This window comes from Equus przewalskii, chromosome 25 (assembly GCF_037783145.1).
Source record: "Equus przewalskii isolate Varuska chromosome 25, EquPr2, whole genome shotgun sequence".
Lineage (NCBI taxonomy): Eukaryota > Metazoa > Chordata > Mammalia > Perissodactyla > Equidae > Equus > Equus przewalskii.
In genome coordinates this window covers 45813846-45820371 of record NC_091855.1, presented here as the reverse complement: position 1 = coordinate 45820371, position 6526 = coordinate 45813846, and the positions used below count along the sequence as shown (strand labels likewise).

Here is a 6526-nt window from a genome sequence, read left to right as displayed (position 1 = left end):
AGGAAGCCCCCAGCCGGTCCCTGGTCCCTGCTGCCAGAGGAGGGCTGCATGAGACACAGACCTCGGGCGACCCCAGACCTGGACCGAATGGAATCATGGAACCCTGGAAGCCACAAGGTGTGGCAGCCCCAAGACTGTGGTTTAATAAGTGTGGTCAGCAAACAGATGTCTCCCAGCCTCGGGACGCGGCCCCTGGGCATCGCATCACAGGGCAGGGTGGACACTGTAGCATCCTCCCCATCCTGAGGAATGCACAACCATTTGATGGCAGAAAAAGTTGTCACTGACCCCTGGGTGGGCTGAAGTGATATTTATTATGGAGTAACTTAAACAGATGTGTCCAAACCCAGAATCCACACTCCCTTCTACGCTCAAGGCCTGCCCACCTGCCCCTCGCCTGCCCACCTCACTCCCACCCTGAGTCCCAACCATCGAGGCCTCAGCCTTTCCTAAGCCCTACCCTCCCCCCCACAGGACTTGGCTTCATGTCACCTGCAGAGAACCCTTTTCTGAGCCTGTGCAGTGAAGGGTTAACTCAGCAGACCTGGGCGTCCACACCCTGCACAATCCAAACAAAGGTTTGATCCTTGCCTGGCTCCTAGGAGGCAACCTCTGATCCCTTGGAATGCCCAAGGTGCCTGTCCTCAGCCCACGGGGGGCCCCTGGGTGGGTGGCAAGCAGACAGCAGCAATTTGTGGCAGCCCAAGGATCCAGCTGTCCGGTCTCTCTCCTTTGGTGTCCCATTCGCCAGGGCGCAGGGCTTAGAAGCGGTACCCTCAGTTGCAGTCAGCCTCCCAGATAAGAAGGTGAGGCTTGTAGGAAAAAGGGAGGGGGTGGAGTGGATGGATAGATATTCAGGTGAATGGGTGGATGGATAGATGGATGGATGAGGGGAGGGAGGGGTAGATGGATGGATAAATGGATAGAGGGGTAGATAAAAGGATAGAGAGATGGATGGATGGATAGAGGGAGGGAGGAATAGAGGAGTGGGTGGTTGGATGGATGGAGGGAGGAATACAGGAGTGGGTGGATGGATGGATGAATGGATGGAGGGATGGAGGGATGGATGGTTGAAGGGATGGAGGGATGGATGGATGGATGGATGGAGAGATGCTTGGAAGAGCAAGTACAGAAGTTGTTGACTGTAGAATGTAAGTGGTGGCTATGATTCTTTTAACTGTGCTGTGTTTGGAAATTCTATGTGATTCTTTTAACTGTGCTGTGTTTGGAAATCTAACCCAGTGTTGGGGAAATTGTTGTGGACAAGCACTGTACCACGTACACACACACACACACACACTCACAGCTAAACTCGTGAGCTGAAGAAGAGATCATAATAGAAACTTTGAAATACCTAGAACTGAGTGACAATGAAAACACTGCATATCCAGACTTGTAGGGGCAGCAAAAGGGGTGCTTCCAGGGAGATGGTTGCAGACTCTTCCGTGGAAGAGAAGGCAGCCTCGGGAGCTGTCAGCCTGTCAGCTGAGTCCCCTCTCAAGACGTCAGGGGCCGGCGCAGGGGAGGGACTGACACAAAGGGCGGGAGGGAGTTTGGGGGGATGGGAGTGTCCTAGCTGAGTCGTGCTAGCAGTTCCACAACCGATGCGTTTGTGGACAGTCACAACTGTACACCTGAAGGGGTGACCGCACTGTAATGGGCTCTCCCTGACTTTAGTAAGTAAAAAAAGGGCGTTGGGGACGAAACCAGAATTAGCCCAAAGAAAGTTGAAAAACGTAAAAATAAGATTGGAGCCCAATGAAATAAAAGTGCAATAGAGAAGGTCAGTGAAGACAGCTGAGTTCTCTGAAAAAATTAAACCAACAAAACGGACCAACTTCCAGGAATAATAAAGAAAAGAAAAGAAACAAGTAACACGAATCAAAGAGAGGATATAACTGTCGATCTAAAAGATAATGAAACCACAGACAGGCAGATGTGTATATATGTATCAAACCATATATCAGATAAAGGACTTGTATTCAGAATACATAAAGAACTCTGAGAATTCAACTGTAAAGAAACAAATAACCCAGTTTCAAAATGGGCTAAAGATCTAAACACAGCACTGAGGAAGGTCCCACACAGATGATGAGGCGCTCCCCATCATCCGTCATTAGGCAAATGCAGATTAAAACCGCAGTGCAGCACGGCTGCACACCCACCAGGACGGCTACAAATAATTAAAGGAATAAAATGGCAATACCACCTGCTGTTGACGACGAAGCAAAGGAATACTCACGGCCGGCCAGTGAGGGTGCTGCGGGGGCAGCCGCTGCGGAGAAGAGCCTGGTGGCTTCTCACCATCCGTGACCCTGGAGTTCCACTCCCAGGTCTTTACTCAATAGAAATGAAGACGTGCGTTCATTCAAAAGCCTATACATGAATCTTTTTTTTGTTGTTAATGAATGGCACCTGAGCTAACATCTGTTGCCAATCTTCTTCTTTTTTTCCTTCTTCTCCCCAAAAGCCCCCAGTACATAGCTGCATATTCTAGTTGTAGGTCCCTCTGGTTGTGCTATGTGGGACACTGCCTCAGCATGGCTTGATGAGTGGTGCCATGTCCACAGCCAGGATCTGAACTGACGAAACCCTGGGCCACCGAAGTGGAGCATGCGAGCTTAACCACTCGGCCACGGGGCCGGCCTCTACATGAATCTTTATAGCAGCTTTATATATAATCACCCAAATTGGAAAAAACCAGCTGTTCTTCAGCTGGTGAAAGACAGCGAACTGGGGTCCCTGGTGACATGGATTACCATTCAGCCATAAGAAGGACGTTGCTGTCTGTGTGCACAACGTGGATGAATCTCAAAGGCATTTTCTTGGGGAAAGACGCCAGATCCAAAAGGCCCTATAACACCCTTGATATGACACTCGGGAAAAGGCAAACCTGGAGAGAGGGACTAGCCAAGGGTTGGGGTGGAGGAGGCTTGACCACAAGGTGGCAGCATGGGGAACTTTGGGGGTGATGGTGCTGTTCTGCACCATGGCTGGGGCAGTAGGTACGCAGCTGTATGCCTTTGTCAAAACCATAGACCTGACCATTATAGAGTGAATTTTATGGTATTAAATTTAAAAGTTTGAAAATGTAAAAAGATCAATTCCAAAGACGGGATAATAGGAAAACACTGTAAACAAGTGTATGTCAACATTTCTGAAAACACAGATGAAATGGATAAATTATTAGAAAAATAGAGCAGACTGGAAGAAATAAAAAGCTTGAATAGTCCTATGACTAGCAAATCAAGCGAAGCAAATTTTAAGTCTTCGCACACAGACACTTGCCGCTGGAAGGAGCCAGTTTGCAACTGAAGACACGGAGGACGGAGGACACGCCCCAGAGCCGGAGCAGGGTCGCTCTCCTGAGCATGTTTGATGGGCGGTGCTCGGCTCCACCGGGCAGAGAGGAGGCGGAGAGCCCAGCCCCACGGCCGGAGCTTGAACCCATGGCTGCAGCTGGGACGGAAGCCTGTCCACTGACCCCTAAGCTGGGGTTTCTGAGGTTCAGCCTGGGACCACAGGCAGTTAGATCCCAGCCTGCTGTGACAACTGAAGGTGAGATAGCACCCTGAGGGGCAGCGGAAGGTGACACTAGTACTCCGACTTCTAGAATGGCTCTGTCACCTGTCACCTCTCCTTGCAGGAGAGCCTCAGGGTGGACAGACAGCATCAGGAACCAGCGAGGGCCCGAGGCTTGTGGGGTGGCCCACAGCCACCAACAATAAAGGAAAGTTTGCAGTGGAGCCGGGGTCCCTTTTTGCACAATAAGGTTAGAATATTAATTTCCTAGGCAGCCCTGGGGGTCTGGTGGTTAAGATCCAGCCTTCTCACCACGGCCCCCCCCAGGGTCATTTTACAGTCAGGGAACCACAACCCCCGTCTGTCGGGTGTCACACTGCAGCAGCTGTGTTGCTGAGGTGCCGAAAACTCTGCCACTGCTGTTTCCAACACCAGCAGGGTCACCCTTGGTGGACAGGTTTCAGTGGAGCTTCCAGACAAGACAGACTAGAAAGAAGGACCTGGCCACCCACTTCTGAAGACACTGGCCATGAAAGCCCTGTGAACAGCAGAGGAGCATGTCTGATACAGCGCCGGAAGGTGGGAGGGTGGTGCAGAAGGACAGGTTCCCTCGGCTGTGCACAGGGCGCTCGGAGTGGGGATCCACCCAATGCACTCACAATTAATTAATTTCCTGGGCAGGACACACCCTGGGGGCGGACAAGGAGCGCTGTCTGCGCAGAGTGAGCAGGACGGGCTGCCTGAGAGAACCAACCCCGAGGGGTCCAACCTGCAAAGGAACAAGTAAAACCTCTGTTTGCAGGTGATGTGATCCCACATGCAGAAAACTTCAAGGGTTCCACAAAAAAACCTGTTAGAACCAAGTCAGCAACGTAGCAGGAGACAAAGTCAACGCTCAGAAACCCGCGGCATTTTGGTGTTTTGGCATTTCTGCACATCCTAAGGAACAATGGGAAAGGATGTGAAGAAATCGGTTCCATCTTCAATAGCATCAAAAAGAATAAGATACTTGGGAATTAACTTACCCAAGGAGATGAGAGACTTGCATGATGAAAACGCCAAGTCTTTGTTGAAAGAATTAAAGACACAAATGAGCGGGAACACATTCGTGCTCGTGGGTCGGAGGACTTGCTGATGTCAGGACGGCACACCCCGAAAGCCACCCACAGATTCATGGCAGTCCCTATCAAAACCCCGGTGCCGTTTTCTGCAGAAATAGAAAAGTCCGTCCTAAGATTCACATGGACTCTCAAGGGATGCCAAGTAGCTGCGGAAATTGACCCTCCTGGCTGCCTCCCCATCTCCCTGTGGCCGGCCGAGACCAAGGGCGAGGGAACAAGGAACAGGTGCAGGAAGGAAGCCAGATCAGGGGGCAGAGACCTGGGGAGGCTTGATGCCACTCTCCTGGCTCAGTATGGCCCCCGCTCATCCTCCAGCCCTGCCTCTCCCTTCCCAAGGGGCAGTGGGGTGGTTCTGCCCCACAGTCCCACCCGCACGCTGAGCGTTTTGCAGATGCCAGCTCACCACCTGGGGGTCTGACCTCACCCTGACTCTGCCTCGAGGGAGCCAAGCCCAGAGAAGCCGGGCAGCCCGCCCCAGTTACACAGCAGGAAGGTGGGCCCCAGGAGTCCTGAGCACAGTCCATGCTCCTCCTGGTTTACCTGGAGCCCCGTGCCAGGGTTCCTGTGTGTTCATGTGTGTGTCTGTGGGCGAGTGTGTGCACGCGTGTGCGTGAATGCATGCACAGGGGTGCACCTGTGTTTATTTGTGTCTGTAAGTGTGCAAGTGTGTGTAAAGAGGAACAAGCCTTAATCTCGAGGGCAGGCGAGGGGGTGGAAGGCGTGAGTGGGGATTGCGGTCTGGTCCAGGTGGGTGTATGGTTGCCCTTCGCCTGGAAGGAAGCCTGGGTGGGCAGGTGACGGGCGAAGGGTGTAAAGTCTGCAGCTGCCAGACAGGACATGGAGGAGGAGCTTCCTCTGCTGCCCCAGGAGCCCATCAGACCTGAGTGGTGGCGATGGCTTCGCGAGTGTGCACACACACACACTTACACGCACACTTGCGCACACACACGTGCACTCATACTCACGCACACGCATGTTCCCTCCACCTTCCAGGTCCTGCCTGGACCCTCCCAGCCCTGTGTGTTACCTCTTCAGTGGGTCTCCTGCAGTCCCGCTTGCCCTCTGGTCTGGCCATCTCAGCGTGGGCAGGTGACTGGGCAGTGCCAGCCTTGCTTGGCCTCTGAAGCCCTGGGACCCTCCAGACCCTCAGCCCCCAGAGTCTGCTAGGGCACCCCTCCGTGCCCCTCCGTGCCCCTGGGCATGGCCGTCTGCTTGACAATGCCCAGCTCTCCCGCTGCCTCCTCTCCTACCCACATCCTGTGGGCCCCTGACCCCCTCCACCTTGCCTCCCCTCTGACTCCTGGCCCTGGGGTCTCAGGCCGGGACACCGCCCCGGCCTTCCCTCCGTCCTCTGGCCTCTGCCCTCACCCTGAGCCCCGCAGAGCAGCACACGACCTGAGCTCGCCAGCCCTGGGAGACAGGCTTACAGTCCCAGCCTTGCACGCTCTGTGCCCCCTGCCTCGACGACGCCCTCCCCGGCCTCAGTGGCTCAGCCCAGGCCCAGGTGCCACTGCAGTGCTTCTGGCCACGCTCCAGGATTGTGGCCACACTCCCAGGGTGGTACCAGCCGCCATGAGGGGCCCCTCCTCCAGCTGTGGGCCTCTGGAGGGCCGAGACTGCCCCTTAAGAACCTGCCCAGGGCAGTGCACACAGCAGGCGCTCAGGAAGTGTGTGCTTGGTCGAGCTGGTAGCCAGACCGAGCCAGGGCCATCTTCCTCCCCCCAGCCCAGCAGCTTTGGGCCCCACCTGGGGTGTCACCTGAACTGCTGGGAGCTGAAGTTGGCTGGAGCCCCGACACTCTGCAGAGGAAACCAGATTGTTTCCGGAGTGAGTGGTGCACTCACATGTCGGCCCAGGTGTTTTTCTATGTGGGGCTCTGTCTC

At 54.3% G+C, this 6526-nt stretch overlaps 1 long non-coding RNA gene across 1 annotated transcript; it reads right to left on the bottom strand.

The window, feature by feature from the left end:
* Window positions 1–295: 295 nt before the first annotated feature.
* Window positions 296–6526, bottom strand: LOC139079217 (uncharacterized). Its single transcript, XR_011532596.1, has 3 exons — window positions 5671–6526; window positions 4548–4729; window positions 296–4461 (listed from the first exon to the last, which is right to left on the bottom strand). It is a non-coding gene; the product is annotated as an uncharacterized lncRNA (long non-coding RNA).